This window comes from Salvelinus alpinus, chromosome 20 (genome assembly GCF_045679555.1).
Source record: "Salvelinus alpinus chromosome 20, SLU_Salpinus.1, whole genome shotgun sequence".
In the NCBI taxonomy this organism is placed as follows: Eukaryota; Metazoa; Chordata; class Actinopteri; order Salmoniformes; family Salmonidae; genus Salvelinus; species Salvelinus alpinus.
The window spans coordinates 30,294,971-30,312,452 of NC_092105.1; the positions used below are offsets into that span (position 1 = coordinate 30,294,971).

The 17,482-nt window shown below is 46.8% G+C and overlaps 1 pseudogene; it reads right to left on the reverse strand.

Moving 5' to 3' along the window:
• Positions 1-11,325, reverse strand: LOC139546640 (BRCA1-associated RING domain protein 1-like; annotated as a pseudogene).
• Positions 11,326-17,482: the final 6,157 nt, after the last annotated feature.

Genomic DNA, 17,482 nt, shown 5'->3' on the forward strand with positions numbered 1-17,482 from the left:
GAACATTTCTGGGATCTTTTATTTCAGCTCATGAAAAATGGGACCAACACTTTACATGTATTTTTGTTCAGTTCAATACATTTTGGAATATTGTTGAATTACGTTTTAATGTCTGGATTCCGTGATTCCATCCTCATTCTCCGCAGAGCAGATTTGATTGGCCTTAGGTTACTTACAGCTGAAGTTGAGGACCCAGCAGCCGTTCAGGAGACCCAGGAGAGAGAACAAGGTGGTGGGCATCGGCCCGTCTGGTACCACCACATAGGTGACTGGAGGAATGGGAGAAAACTGGATTTCATTGAAGAGCTACCATTCACAATATGTTCCAATGAATAGAAATAGACAGTTGAATAAAAGTTTAATAGAATACTCCATAACATTATTTAAATAAAAAGCTTGGTAGTGTCGTGCAATGTCTTTGTTGTGAGTGATTGCAACACAGACGTGGGTATAATCAGCCTCATTCACAACAGGCTTAGATAATGTGACTTTCTTCTAATAAAAAATGTAAGACATTCTTATTGCCTCTTCAGTCAACAAGGCTCTGTGGCTGACAATCTGCAAAATGACCTTAATTGTATCTCTGGGCTAAACTCTATGGTTTACATGCTGTGGAGCTTTGCTCTGCCTTCACTTTAAATAATAGGAGACACTCAGACACTAAAGTCTTTACTACCCAAAGCCCTAAAGACAGACTTTGAGACACAGAGAGAGACAAACACTTCCATTTTCCGTTCATTTGAATACTGTAGTCTAATGTTCATCACAACAGAAGTCACAAACAGCTTATGAGAAATGACTTCAATTACTTTACAGGCATTCAGCCATGTTCCCTGTTCTAACTGCCATTACCAGAGAGCTGACAAACTGCCTTCTCTGTTGCTCTCTACTACTAGTATTTGCAAAGCTCCAAGAAACATATAAGGTACATCTGTATCATCATGTACCTGTATGAGAAACGATTTTGCAACTATTCCTTTCACACTACAAAAACTGTCTTTGATTTCCGGTAGTATCTAAGCACTATGGTTAGACTATCTTGGGTTGTGATGAGATCATCCCAGATACAGTTAAGGTAACAAATGTGCTCTAGCAGGTTGAAGTGGACAGGTAAGTTACCTGAGCAAGAGAAGGCATCAGCCCTCTTTCCTCCCAGAGGGATTCCCAGTTTGGCCAGCTGGTTATGTTGGGACAGTTTGCTGCCCAATACTACCACCTGTTCCATCCGTGTCACCCCATCACTGGCCTGAAACACAATAAACTGTAGACAGACCAACTCAAATATTACATAGATTTTTGGGGGGGGAAACCTTAATTTATACAGGCCCGTTGAGAAAAAAATAAAAAATTCAGAGACCAGTTAAAACACTACCCACAATACCACAACTCCTTTAAACTCCTTTGTTCATAGTTGTATTGTACATTGGGGAAAAGTACATTCAGTAAATCGTTAATGTAACATTGATTTTATCTGAGAACAGTGTTGGGCTGATGGCCATACCTTACTGAGGTTGGGTGGAGGACTGAGAGGGGAGTTGGGGTCCTTCAGAGGCTGACTGAAGGATTGCCTGAGTTCACATCATAGTCCACAGGACGAAGACCAAACATATTCCTGTTAGACAGAGATAGACAGTTTGTCAGACTTAAACCAGACAAACCATACAAAATACTGTATCCTGACACTAATCAATGGTTATGCTTGTCTCTTGTGACATACCTTTTGCCATCTAGTACCTGGCCTGCATGAAATACTGATGTTCTTCTGGGTGTGGAGATTAGGGTTACACAGGCATGGATCATGGTGACATGAACTCGCTCATTGGTGACAATATGATACAAGAACACACAGGCTATGCGAATCCAGTGTGCAGCAACGCAGCGTAGAGACACTGAAGACAATGTGAAACAGCACGTTCCTGAAGGAGGAGGGGAAGAAGGAGGGATGAGAAAAAGGAGGAGAAGAGAGGGGAGAAGCAGAACGGGTTGGTGCCTAAAGATTAGGCGTCAGCAAAGATAACACCTGGGTGACAATTAATAGGTCCACTGGTCCATAAAATATTTCATTTGGATTCAAAACCCTCCATACACACTGATAGATACACACAAACATATATATACAAATAGGCACACACCTACAAACACACAAAACGCCCGCACACACACACACACACACTAAAAGGAAGTGCATCGTTTTGGTTTATGGAACAGCACACCAACGAAGTAGCTAAATAAAAGTTAAAGGCATGGAAAATGTTTTGGGCAGCTGTTGTGCGTCTCCAAGGCCTCGATCAGACCGACATTCACATTTTGCTACTATTTCTGTCACGGTTACTCATACAATTGAATTAAATCCAACCTACGCACCACAAAGAACACATTGCAAACGCAGCGTTCCATTGGAAATGAATGTACTTCTGGTGTGCCAAAATGCAATAACGCTGTTTGGTCTGATCGAGGCGTTAGGGGTGTGGGTAACCACTGAAACCAAGCCTTCCATATTGATGAGGGAAAATGTATTAATTGATCAATTCAGAGTTGCACACATACTGTACACAGTGCAAAGAGTTCTGTCCTAAAATTTGCTCAAACTTCCTCCATTTACATATGACAAATCCTGCTATAAATGAACAGGCCAAATGTTTATATGTAAGTAGATACCCCATTGAAATCCTATTTTATTGATCCTGATGCATACATAATGTGTGAGGATCCAAGCCAAGCCATTGACAGACAGAAGAGGCACCAGAAACACCAGATGCATGAATGTGTCCAGCTCTATGTGCAGCTGGGGAAGCAAGGCGAACAGCTGTGAACACTCCAAAACACCTTGTCTGGGAGTGCCGGGAGAGGAGCATGTCATCTGTAGCCTCAGATATCGTCTGTCTATAATCATAATTTGGTGGGTACTTTTATTTGTCCTATTTCACACATGTAGAAGTGTGTATTAATGTGTGAATTTTATGTAATATTTTTTTGCATATACCAAACTATTTTTGAGTCTAGAGAGACTATGTCATCTGTATTGACAGAGAAGACATGTGCCTCCATCTGTGACAAACACACACTGTCCAAGTAATCTAAATCCACAAACAAAGAAGACAGTCTGTCCAATGTTGCAGATGCAGAGCTGGGTTGAGGCAGGCACTATCAAGATGGACGATCTCAAAGTGGACATGGCCACAGAGAAATCTTCTTCCCCTCACTGTGCAGCTCTGTGTGGCAATCAATCCAGTAGGAATGGCACTGGTTCTCTGTCTCCAACCCAGCCTTTAGGGAAATAATTTCTGACTTAGAGAGCCAGGGGGTATGTGTGTGTGTGTGTGTGTTATCGCGCAGCAGCATGTGTGCATCCCTACGTTTGTGTGGAGGCTAGATTAATTGATAGTGTGTGACGGGCAAGGGTTGCATTTGTCTTGTGGCATCATGACAGATTGTATGGGAACCGGTCTCTTTTGCCTTGCAGACAACTAGCAGGCAGGTAGGATAAACCTGAGTAAATCTGCTGTCGCTAACCTCCGTCGCCAAGGCCCCGGGCGCCACCCACTACAGCACATCAATGTGATGAGTTGGGAAAAGAGAAGGAAGGAGAGAGAAAGGAAATATGGGGGGGAGATAGAGGGGGGAAATATATTGTAGAAGGGATAGAAGGAGGAGAGAGTAGAGAGGGGGGAATGGTAAAAGGAAGGAAGGTAGGTAGGAGAGAGAGCAGACTGGAAAAAGAGAAGCAGGAAGGAAGGAAGGAGGAGAGAGAACAGACTGGAAAAAGAGAAGCAGGACGGGAGACAGAAAAAGACAGGACAAAAAGAAAGCAATTGCTGTTCCAGCTCTCCATTAATGACTGTCTTCTCACAACACACACACCAGAATGCATCAGCCCCGCTCCATTGGTCTGTACATTATGAGGTCACAACACTTCACCATCCAACAACCAATGAGTGTCACCTACTGTGTGATTGTAGTTATCCATCTAGTGCACATCATGCTACAAGAAAAATGATCACTACCTCGGTCTCTTTTCATGCTGACTTCAGGTGAATGACTTCAGATTAAGTCAGCATGAAAAGAGACTGGTATTTTTTCTTGGAGTTGCAGGTAGCCTAGCAGTTAGAGCGTTGGGTCAGTAACCAAAATGTTGCTGGTTCGAATCCCCGAGCTGACTAGGTAAAATATATGTTGATGTGCCCTTGAGCAAGGCACATTACCCTAATTGCTCCTTTAAGGGGCTCTGGATAAGAGCGTCTGTTAAATGACTTGAATGCAAAATTACATAGGGCTGTAAGGGTAAACAAAGAATTTCTGTGCAAAAGAATGGACAAATAAACATCTTCTCTATTCTATCCATACTCACAAAACGCTCTGTGAAGCCCAGTGTTCAGCGTCAAGTAGAGGACAGTCGTTCTCACTGCCTGGTGTGTTCAACAGCACCCCTCTCCTAACCAACGCCTCCACTACACACTGGTGGCCCAGGTTATACGCTTCGTGCTGAAACACAGGAGCGTTATTACATACCATATACAGTACCAGTCAAAAGCTTGGAGACACCTACTCATTCAAGGGTTTTTCTTTATTTGTACTATTTTCTACATTGTTGAATAATAGTGGAGACATCAAAACCATTAAATAACACATATGGAATCATGTAGTAACCAAAAAAGTATTAAACAAATCAAAATATATTTTATATTTGAGATTCTTCAAGTAGCCAGCTTTTGCCTTGATGACAGCTTTGCACACTCTTGGCATTCTCTCAACCAGACAGAAAAACCATCAAGTGCTATGATGAAACTGGCTCTCATGAGGACCGCCACAGGAAAGGAAGACCCAGAGTCACCTGGAATGCATTTCAATTAACAGGTGTGCCTTGTTAAAAGTTCATTTGTAAGGAATTTCTTTCATCTTAATGAGTTTGAGCCAATCAGTTGTGTTGTGATAAGGTATGGGTGGTATACTCCCTTTCTAGGGAGTTTTTCCTAGCCACCGTGCTTCTACACCTGCATTACTAGCTGTTTGGGGTTTTAGGCTGGGTTTCTGTACAGCACTTCGAGATATTAGCTGATGTACGAAGGGCTATATAAAATAAAATTGATTGATTGATTGATTTACAGAAGATAGCCCTATTTGGTAAAAGATCGAGTCCATATTATGGCAAGAACAGCTCAAATAAGTAAAGAAAAACAGTTCATCATTACTTTAAGACATGAAGGTTAGTCAATCCGGAAAATTTCAAGAACTTTTAAAGTTTCTCCAAGTGCAGTCAGAAAAACCATCAAGTGCTATGATGAAACTGGCTCTCATGAGGACCGCCACAGGAAAGGAAGACCCAGAGTTACCTCTGCTGCAGTGGATAAGTTCATTAGAGTTAGCAGTCTCAGAAATTGCAGCACAAATAAATGCTTCACAGAGTTCAAGTAACAGACACATCTCAACATCAACTTGGTACAAGAAACACGAGCAATGGATATTAGACTGGTGGCAATCACGTGCCTTTGTGAGATGCAGTGTAGGTGAACGGATGATCTCCGCATGTGTGGTTCACACCGTGAAGCATGGAGGAGGTGATGTGAGGGGGTGCTATGCTGGTGACACGCTCTGTGATTTATTTAGAATTCAAGGCACACTTAACCAGTATGGCTACCACAACATTCTGCAGTAGTATGCCATCCCATTTGGGTTGTGCTTAGTGGGACTATCATTTGTTTTTCAACAGGACAATGACCCAACACACCTCCATAGTGTGTAAGGGCTATTCAACCAAGGAGAGTGATGGAGTGCTGCATCAGATGACCTGGACTCCACAATCACCCGACCTCAACCCAATTGAGATGGTTTGGGATGAGTTGGACCGCAGAGTGAAGGAAAAGCAGCCAACAAGTGCTCAGCATATGTGGGAACTCCTTCAAGACAGTTGGAAAATCATTCCAGGTGAAGCTGGTTGAGAGAATGCCAAGAGTGTGCAAAGCTGACATCAAAGCAAAGGGTGGCTTGCCTGGAGTGCCTGGATACAGCCCTTGGCCGTGGTATATAGGCCATATACCCCTAGCCCCCCCGAGGTGTCTTATTGCTTTTATAAACCGGTTGCTAACACAGCAAGGCAAGGAACGACACATCTAAATTGAACATTTTGCTTTAATAAATAAATTCATAAATATATTCCACCAGAAAAAGTAGTCCGGACAAAAGTTGTGTTGCTAGACTGGTTGCTGTGAAACATAACCACAGGCTAGCTAGCAAACTTACATTACATTTATGTAAAAACGTGTCTGTACATATTTTAAATCGGTCAGTTTTAAGAAAACGTTCTCCCTCCTTCCCCTTCGGCCAAAATTAAGTTGAACATCAAACCACACTTTGTTCACCAAACCCTCAGATGTTTCAGTGTCCAGAGCCTTGGATTGTTTGATGAGCTGCATGTGGTGTTCAAACTTCAGTTATGGCTGCGTGGTGGGCAGTTTTGTCGCGCCACTCTTTCCTCAACTTTTTAATTACGCCTACAAACACATTGTTGCTCGTTGTGAATTCGGTGTCCTTCTGTATATTCCATGCCAAACTGAGAGGGGGGGCGGGAGTCGTTGACATGTCGGTTCAAACCAGCTCTGAGTGACTCCTTCGCCAGTCATGTTTCTCACTGAACCATAACAGTCCTATAGAATGACGTTCAGCTGTTTTTGTTGTATTCCCCCAACTCAATGAATCCCTACTTCAGCACACCAATCAATGAAGCAGGTAAGTGCAACTTTGTTTGTTTCACTGTGTTATTTTAGTTTCGATTTCTCTCAAGTTCATCTAAACGCTTATTTTCTACATCGGCATGTAGAACTATTGTTGATGTAGCCATTTTATCGAGGTGAAAAGGCGCAATGCTATCAAGGTTAAAAGGCTAAACATTATAGTCATGGCATACGGTCTCACATTCACACGGATTAGTCATGGCATACGGTCTCACATTCACACGGCTAAATCCTGTTTTAGCAAATCAGCAGCCAGTATCCAAACTACCCGGTTTATAAACTTCAGTATAGGGCAACTACATACTTCGGTAATTGCATAATGTCTATTACATACTGCATATTATATCGGTTTGGGCTTCTTGCGGTCAATTTCCAGTCTACAAATTATTTGTAATTATGTTCCAGCCCCCCAACCATCTGCTCAAGAACAAAATGGGCACGCAGCTAAATCTAGTGGATGATCCCTGCTGTATCATATTACAATGTAATAACTACATCACTAGCACTGATAACATTACAAATAAAGGTACATTTCACTTGAATATTTACGGTAGATATTCAGTGAGTTTGTTAAAAAGACAAAAATCATAGATTAGACATATGCTTAAGTATAACAGCTCTTGTATCCAGCAGGACAAAGTTAAAGACTGGCATGCTACAACAACATGTACTGTAGATGGTTGGTTGTATTTTGCTGTCTAGACAGGAAGACTGAGGGAGATGAGGCTTCACTCACCAGTGGGGTCCATCCAGCGTTGTCTTTCAGGTTGGGGTCAGCCCCCTGGTCTAGGAGCTCCTTCACGTTCTCCACATCTCCCTGTGGGGTGGACAGATGGGTGAGACAAGCCACAGGTTTAGGGTCCGTTTTTAAGAGACATGTGAACATGCCATCCAAACACATTGGCTGATCCAAACTTATCCTACACAGGCATCATGGGCCCTGCAGCTGTTATCAAATCAGGTTCTCAGGTACAGAGTCAGTTATTAGAGACATGAGAACATGCCCATCACACAACCGGCATCTTTGTATGCCCTATATGGGGAATAGGGTGCAATTTGGGACATAGTCAGAAATGAGATCAGAGACATATTCCCCCAGGTTTTATGTTTGTCACACCCTGATCTGTTTCACCTGTCTTGTGTTTGTCTCCACCCCCCACCAGATGTCTCCCATTTGTCCCCATTATATCATGTGTATTTATACCTGCATTTTCTGTTTGTCTGTTCATCTTGTCCTACCAGCGTGTTTCCTGTGCTCTAGTTTTTGTTTTCCTGACCCTGCGTGCCGTCCTGTACCTGCCTGACTGATTTGGATTACGACTCTTTGCCTGCCTTTTACTTACCTTTTGCCTGCCCCTTGTACTGTAATAAACTCTGAGACTTGTACGCTATAATTGGTACTATTACAGCTCAGGCTAAGACCCAGATGCTGACACAGGAGGCGGATAGTACGAGTCTCAGAGTTTATTATAGTACAAGGGGCAGGCAAAAGGTAGACAGAGTCATAATCCAAATCAGAGTCAGGCAGGTACAGGACGGCAGGCAGGGTCAGAACTAGAGCACAGGGAACACGCTGGTAGGACTTGACGGTACAAGATGAACTGGCAACAGACAAACAGAAAACATAGGTATAAATACACAGGAGATAATGAAGACAAATGGGAGACAAGCACAAGACAGATGAAACAGATCAGGGTGTGACAATATTATTCTTGTATTTTATTGTAGTCTAAGGTTTTCTGAGTGCCTTTTGAATCTGGCTTAAATCTGACTTTCTAAATCTCTCCTGGTTGTACTGTGGTTCTCTCATTGCCCACAGTACTACTCTTAGCTGATCAGACAAGCATTCCCTTCCTTTCTCAGCCCTGGGAGAATAGTGGGGAGCTTAACATAAGCCCTGTAAACACAGCTGTAATCCCTGCCTGGATCCTCCACAAGGTAATCAATGTTCCAACGCTGTGAATGGTTGATAATAGCACCAGGTCGGGGATCAGCTGCTGCTGTGTAGAGCACATGTTGACATGTCTCTAGTAACTGACTCTTAGCCTGTAACCCTGATTGATAATAGCAGCAGGTCTGGGATCAGCTGCTGTGTTTGGAGGGCATGTTCACCTGTCTCTAATAACCTGGGAATGGCATGTTCACCTGTCTCTAATAACCTGGGAATGATTGATAAAAGCAGCATGTCTGGGATCAGCCTGAGATCAACTGCTGTGTTTGGAGGGTATTTTGCCATCTCTCTTAAGAACTGACCCAGACCCTGTGAAACATGTCCTGTTAATCTCACCTTTATAGCAGCCAGGTGCAGGGGTGTCTATCCCTTGTGGGTTCTTTTCACAACAGCTGGGCTGCTCTGTGAGACTCTCCCTGGAGATGTCTTCCCCAGGGGGGCCGGGGAACAAGGGCTGCTGGTGGTGGTCCTTCTGTCTGGGGCTGTCAACATGGTAGGCAGGGCTGGGAGTGGAACCCTCTCCCGTCTGACATCTACCCTGGCCGGGAGATGCCTTGTTTTTTGGGGGGGTACTCTGTGAAAGGTTTTTCTCTTCTGCACAGGATCTTTTGGGAGTGTGCTTGGGATGAGAGAATAGAACTGGCTTTGTAGTAGATTTCTCATTTTGTTTGAGGTGTTTAGCAGAGAGCTTATCTAGCTGAGAGAGGCTGGTGTATGACCTGCTCTCCTTCCTCTCTGACATCTCCTTCTCCACCAAAGCCCCACTGCCGGTTGATCGCCTCCAACCTCTGCATCTTGATCTTCTGCTTTGTTTCTTTACATGTCGTTGGTTTTTGCCAACCCCAGGCTGCAGGCTTCCTGACACCACCATTTCTTGTCTTAGTTGCCTCCTCCTTCTTCTCATCGTTAGTTGCTCTCTGCGGAAAGGAGGAGCCCGAGTCTTGGGAGGAGTTGAAGTTAAAAACAGACAGGTTTTTTAACTTGGACTCCGGTATTGTGTCGGGAGGTCTTGGGGCAGCTTTCCCACTCCCCGTCTCACAGTCTGATGGTTGTGGTACCTCCACAGGCTTCTCTACCCGACAACGCACCTTACGGCTGCGTGGACTGAACTAGATTTTCAAGTTTTTGTGCTTTAACACAGTTCTCTGACTGTGCTTGTAGTTCAATGGGAAGGGCATCTGAAATGAGTGAAGAAAACAAAAGGACTGAAAAAAACACAAACTACTCTCACCTAAGCTAACATTGCAAGTCAAAGTACATTAGACTATTGCATTTCCAATAACCTCGCCCCCAGCCTATCGCGCACAGCACATACGTATAAGCCTGGGATTTCAACAATTCAAAGTTTGCCTTAATGGGAGTGAACATAGATTACTATTAGATTGAACAACTGAGTAAAGTATTTATCATTTCATTTTGGTAAATTATACGATTGTGAGCTGCACAAGACATATACAGGGGAGGGTGAGGGGGAAGGTGTTGTGGGAGATGATTGGTAAATTAAGACCATTAAGACAATGCATATGCACCAGGAGTTTCTCCAAGTTTGACTCATTGGTCCACCAGACTCTTTGCGTATTTGGGTGGAAACGTCTGGGAATGACATTACATTTCCAAAAATGAATCCAATACAGGGGCTATAATGGCATTGGTGAAAGCAAGCGGTAAGGTAGCACTATAATTTTCTCTTTCCTTGTCACTGCACAATTTATATTCAACTAGAATCACCTGTGGTTGTGTTCGGTTGTCTGCTCTGCATTCATTCACAGAGTCTGCCTTGCTTGTCACACTCCCAGCCTGTTCTGCCTAGCAAGCTAGCATCTAATTTGGTGACCCAGGGGGGCATGTAGCTGCCAGTCAGTATAGTCCTCTACCACTGCGACAACATGAACATCACCCCTGTTTGTCAGTGCAGAGGTCTACAAGCTAAACACCACCATACATAATAGCAATGTATTATTACTGTCATTAACAGGGAGGCTGATGGGAGATAAGGAAAAATCACAGAGGGAATACATGGTAATACTGCCATTCAGGGCTTAGGGATATAGGCCTACCTATGTTAAAGAATACTATCATTCATATCCTACAGGTTGTATGTACCTACAGGGGAAACAATAGGAAAGCTTAGTCCTTTGTCTAGCTTATTATCATATTTAGTGACACAGTCTTAACCTGTCCTCGGGGGGAATCAACAGTGAGTCTAGGTTGTGGAAGAGTTCAGTGCTGTCTGTAAAATATTTGTCTATTCTATCCTGTTCAGTGATAGTCGTTATACTAAGGTTATAATACTTTTGTAAAGTACCTGAATCTTTGGGGCCTGAGGGATTAAGCAGTGAGTCAAAGTTATGGAAGAGTTCTGTGATATTGATAAACTGTCTGTCTATTTTGTATTTATTTAACCTTTATTTAACTAGGCAAGTCAGTTAAGAACAAATTTTTGGGCCTGTGGTCAAATTCTTGGCGCAGTGGTCTAAGGCATCGCAGTGCTAGCTGTGCCATTAGAGATTCTGTGTTCGAGTCCGGCTGCGACAGGGAGACCCATGGGGCGGCGCACAATTGGCCCATCGTCGTCCGGATTAGGGGAGGGTTTGACCGCCAGAGATGTCCATGTCCCATCGCGCACTAGCGACTCCTGTGGCGGGCCAGGTGCAATGCACGCTGACATGGTTGCCAGGTGTACGGTGTTTCCTCCGACACATTGGTGTGGCTGGCTTCCGGGATAAGTGGGCATTGTGTCAAGAAGCAGTGCGGCTTGGTTGGGTTGTGTTTCGGAGGACGCACGGCTCTCGACCTTCGCCTCTCCTGAGTCCGTACAGCAGTTGCAGCGATGAGACAAGACTGTAACAAATTCTTATTTACAATGACGGCCTACCCCGGCCAAATGCTCAGTTTCATAACAAGAAAGTCAAGTCAGTATACCATTTTGAGCATAGCAGAAGTTTTCGAAAATGCGTCACAGCTCCCTTAGTTTTTGTCCAGCACTGATTAGGTTCCATTATCCGAAATGCATCGTTTCCACTATCGGAAATTCATACAACAAGATTGCTTTCTAAATACTCCTACCAGTACCGTGGATAGGAGTTCTGCCAGAAAGGAAGCGGTGAAGCGAGAGGAATAACTGGGTTTAAAATCTGTTTTCTCCAGCAGGTGGTGTTTTTTTCACGCGAGGAGTTTTGGTTTGGAGGTCAATGAGTGTCGAATTTGGTTAACAAAAAATGTATGGCTTATTTGATTGAATAGAAGTTTCACAATGATTAGGTTGTTATGCCCGTTGTTCACACATGCATCTGCCCACTCATTGGATAGAATGGTCCACTCTGATCTTGCCTCCTCCCGACTGCCTTCCATTTTTGAAGACATTTATTTAAATTGTTAGAGCCGCCACTTGAGTATCTGGTCTATAGACCCCTTTCTGTGTTTGCATACATTGCCGCACAAAGGAGATGCGTGTAGGTAGGTGGCAGAACATGGGGAAGATCTTATAGAATGCCAGCAAAATAAATGTTGCTTATGAGTGAAATTCACAATACTTTTGGATTATAATCAGATTTGAAGGCTCGTATGAATGAATGGTCTACTTAATATGTCTGTGTCATAATCGCAAATCAACTGCATTATACTTTTAAAAAACACTTAAACTAAACAATGTCTCTTTGGCTAGCTTTTTCTACAGCCTATATCAATGAGCATTTTGTATTCTAGCTAACAACTGCTGCAGCCAAAATAGTTATTGTGCAAAGATCACAAACAAATATAATCTTAGTAATTGTTCATGCTAGAATCTAAACATCATGGGAACCCAAAACAGTTATTTTGTTTAGAAGTAATAAAAACTTAAATCTAAGCTATGTTAAATGGGGGCAAACGGCGATAGTTTTCTAACTGCCGCCAAGAGTCGCGCACATCTGTGGGTGACGTCAGTGTGTCGCGTACTGGAAAGGGGTCTATATGATGGATAATCTGTGGTTGTGTTTCACTATATTGGATCACTCTGTGGAGGAGGGATGCATCTGAGGTGAGGATTTAGAGATTTACTCCCGTGTACACCTGTGTCACGGCTGGGGTCCGCCCCTATATATAGATCCCATGGCAGTGACACACGTTCTCTTTCATTTTCTCGGCGGACGTCTGTATGGTTTGAGGTACAAACTTTCTGAAGTTCACTTGGTAAGTCACTGGTAAGAGTAATATCTTGCGTGGAAGTATACTCACTCGCGGTTTGCTGTCTGGAGCAGCTGGGCACATGGCCAGCACCTACTCTTGAGTGCTCCACTTACTGCGCACAGTTGATCTGTATCTTACGCCCGTGGTTTGTCGTACTTGTGTTTCGTTAGTGTTACACTACGACTCCGTGTGCATCCACTAGTATGTTGGCTCTTGCTGCCACAAACTTGAATTTACCTTACACAACTTGACGACTGGCTTGTTCTATGTGTGTATTGTGAATTGCTTTAACATGCTGCTCCCCGCTTTGGGTTCTGCTAATTACCCTGCGGGTTTTTGTCTTGTTCTTTCCCCTGCAGAGTGTAAGAGTATCAAGGTGGGCTTTCTACTACATTGAGACATTAACTTTGGAGTTCCTGAATGGAGTTACTCCATCAAATGGTGCTGTTTTTACTGCTTGGATATTCAACCGGGTAATATTGCAGTTGGCATAAAACAAAAAAACAAATAAATCAAATCCATTACCTGCTTGCTGTTTTTTTGTCTGCCTGCTTGTCCCACACGGGTTTTCGCCGTTTTTTGCAGAGGTACTGGATAATTATCCCGGGTTCCTATTCCTCCAAGCGAGTCACGACATAAGCTCTCCCAGGGCGTCAGACCCCTGCTCCATGGCCTTGTTGGCTTGGCTGAGCTTATGGCTTCCCTTTGTGACAGGTGTGATGTTGGCATCCCCCCTGGTGATCCGCATACCTTGTGTATGCACTGCCTGGGTTTGAGCCATGTGGAGAGGGCGGTGAAGCGCCCTACTGGATGCCTGTTTTGTGTGGTGTTCTCAGAACGCCTGTGCCTGGCGCCAATGGAGGCCATGCGCGAGTGGGTCGGCCAGGCTCGGCCTCAGGCTGGGGACGAGCTCCCTCCCTCAGGAGTGGTGCGCCAGCGAGCTGTTAGTCCCACTACTTGGCCCAGTACGCCTCCCAGGATATGTGGCAGGAGAAACCGCAGGCAGATCCCATCTGATGCCAGGCCTGGACGGGGGCAGGAGTCGGACCGCTGGGACCACCTTGAACGGAGGCTGCATGCTCTGCATCAGGAAGTTGATAGCTTCGATGGTGATGACAGCTATCACCTGTTGGCCAGTGATGGGCTGTTCCTGGGGGACGATGCTGGCACTGCAGGGCTACCAGGCTGACAGGCCATCAGAAGCCGCCAGCGGTGCTTCATCACCCCCAACGGCTTGAGAGGCTATGAGGAGTCTACTCACTCGGGTAGCCACTGCACTGGACATCAAACTGGTGGACAGTGATGACTCTCCATCTGTCCCCATCTCTGCTGAGTTCTGCGAGGCCTTGCAGGAGAGCTGGGCCTCTGCCAGGGGGCGCTTCCGACTCACAGCAGAGACTGGACCATGGAGTTATGTTGCGGGTGCAGAGTAACTCGGCCTACGGGAGTACCTGACCATGGACACCATGATAGCTGCCATGGTCCTCCTGCACTGGGAGATTATAGGGCGGAAACCACGACTGAAGCCGGGACCCTCCAGAGTCTTTGATGCACACTTGAAAGACACATATGGGTCCCTGTGCTCTCTTGGCTGCCTTACCAACGAGGCCATGCTGCTGCAGGCCTACCTGCAGACTCTGTTGCCCCGCCTGTAGGAGGGCACAGAGGAGCTCGTTCAGGAAGCAACGGAAGTGTCTCGCCTGCTTTCCCTGCTCCAGAGGGATGTGGCCCGTGCCAACGGATGGGCCATGGCGCAGGTGATTACCTCCCGGCGCCATCTCTGGCTGGCCCAATCCCATCTGCCAGCTGCTCTCCAGAGCACATTTGCCACTCTCCCCATCACCCCAGGGGTTTGGCCCAGGGGTTGATGACGTTCTGGAGCAGACCAATAAGGTTCGTAGGGACCGAGAGACCCTGAGATGGTTCATGCCGCCTCCTCAGATGGACTGTCGTAACCTACCTGCATCCCTCTGGAGCAGGGAAAGCAGGCGAGACACTTCCATTGCTTCCTGAACGAGCTCCTCTGTGCCCTCCTACAGGCGGGGCAACAGAGTCTGCAGGTGTCACCACGGTGGCCGACCCCCTGAACCCCGCGGCTGGAGATCTCCTCACTCCTGGACAAGGGTGTCATCCGTAGGATCGAGACATCAGAACGGCTAGGTGGGTTCTACTCCCCTTATTTTGTGGTACCCAAAAGAGACGGAGGGTTTCGACCAATTCTGGACCTCCGCAACCTCAATGGGTATTGAGGTTGCACATGCTGTCCCCAGCCCTCGTGTTGCAGGCCATTCCAGGAACCAGTGGTTTGTTACGCTGGACCTGAGGGATGCGTACTTCCATGTTCCTGTTCACCCAGCTCATTGGCAGTACCTACGATTCGCTTCCGAAGGAACGGCTTACGAATTCATGGTTCTCTCGTAGAACTCTCCTTGGCACCCCGCACACCTGCACAAAGTGCATGGACGCTACCCTGACACCTCTCACATCTCGAGGATTGTTGATCCTCAATTACCTGGACGATTGGCTGATTTGTGCCCCGACCAGGACCCAGGACCTGTCAGACAGAGAGATGCTCCTGACCCACACCAGCAGGCTGGGCATGACTGTAAACGACAATAAGAGTCGTCTGATGCCCACCCAGAGGGTGGCCTTTCATTGGCATGGAACTGGACTCAGTCCCCACGAGAGCACGCCTGCCCACCAGAAGGGTTCAGGCGATCTTATCTTGCCTCGACCACTTTCGGCAGCGGTGATATCCGCCTGTTGGGCTTGGTGACGGCGGCCTTGTTGCTGATTCCCCTGGGCCTGGTTCAACTCCCACCGGCTGCACCCGAAGCACCACTGCCGCACAGTGCCTCAGGATATTGTTGAGGTGGCGTTGTCGCTCCTTTCTCTTAGGTGGGGTGGAGATGCTGAGGATGTGTTAGCACAGACACCTCCCAGATCGGCTGGGGGGGTGTTACCAAGGGCAGGTCGGCCAGTGGCTGTTGGCTACCCCCTTGGAGCGGCAGGCACATCAATACACTAGAGCTCCGAGCTCTACTGCTGGCCCTGCAGCCTTTTCTTCCACATCTGAAGGGAAGACATGTCCTGGTGAGAACGGACAGCACCACAGTTGGTAGCTTACATCAACCATCAGAGTGGACTGAGGTCACGCCGCCTCCTTCTTATGGCACGGGAGCTCCTTCTCTGGGCTCAGGGACATCTAGTGTCTCTACGCATGGCGCACATACCTGGCATCCTGAATGTGGCAGCGGATATGCTCTCGAGTGAGGGCCCGCCACCTTGGGAATGGAGCCTACATCCCCAGGTGGTGTAGCACCTGTGGAACAAGTTTGGGAGAGCGCAGATGGACCCGTTTTCCTCCCTGGACAATGGACACTGCCCCCTGTGGTACTCCATGTTAGAGCCACCAGGACCTCTGGCTCATGATTGGCCAGGGCTGGAGCTTTACGCATTCCCCCCTTTTCCCCTGTTCCAGGCTGTGCTGGACAGGACCAGGATGGCGGAGCATCGTCTGCTGCTGGTGGCCCCATACCGGCCCAGACGACCCTAGTTCAGCCTTCTCCTGACACTGTTGTCTGGGACACCTTGAACGGCACCAATGGTCCATGTTAGGACTACAGGAGGGTGTAATGTACACCATACAGAGCGCAAGGGCACCGGCTACAACTGTGGCATACCAGTTGCGCTGGCGGTTGTTCTGCTCTTGGTGCACTGGTATTGAGGTTGTGCCCGAGTCATGCGGGGTGCAGTATGACCTCCAATACCTGCAGTCTCACTTGGATGAGGGCTTGGCAGCCTCTACACTGAGAGGGTATTTGGCTGCTATATCTGCCTGCCATGTGGGGTGGATGGACAGACCAGTGGGGCGCTATCCCTTGGTCTCCAGGTTTATGAAGGGGGTTCATCGCCTGCGTCCAGCTACTGTAGGACCCACTCAATGGCGAGCTGGAATCTGGATGTGGTCTTGGCAGCTTTGGAATAGCCACCTTTCGAACCGTTGGAGTCTGCCTCCCTGAAACACCCCTCTATGAAGGTGGCTTTCTTGGTAGTGATTACTTCCATGAAGAGGGTGGGTGAGCTCAATGCTCTTTCGGTAAGTTCTGAGTGCTACCGGATGGTGGGAGGACGGGGGAGTCTGGGCCTCCCTCCGGCATGCTGTGCCCTGTGCGGGCACTGGCTGCCTATGTGGAGCGGACACAGTCAGTGAGAACAACAGACCAGCTCTTTGTCTGCTATGTTGAGAGTCCTGGGGGCTGGGCTATCAAAGCAGAGGCTCTCTCATGGCAGCTCTCTCACCTGCCATGCTGGCAGGCCAGTGTTGGGATCTGTGATGGCAAATTCAACACAAGGTGTGGCTGCGTCCTTGACTCTACTGAGAGGAGTGCCACTCTCTCATATCTGCGCTGCGGCCAGCTGAGCTTCCTCTTGCACCTTTGTTAGGTACCATCGGGTAAATGTGGCACCTCCCTCTGCGGTTGGTTCAGCGGTCTTGGGCATTGCCTCCCCTTCCAGGGACTGTGCCGGAACCCCCCTTCCACATTGATGGCCCCTGCGTCTCGGTCCAGCACTGGGACTTCGCCGCTGGCTGGCCACGTCCCTCTAGCACCGCCAAAATCTGGTACGGGTATAC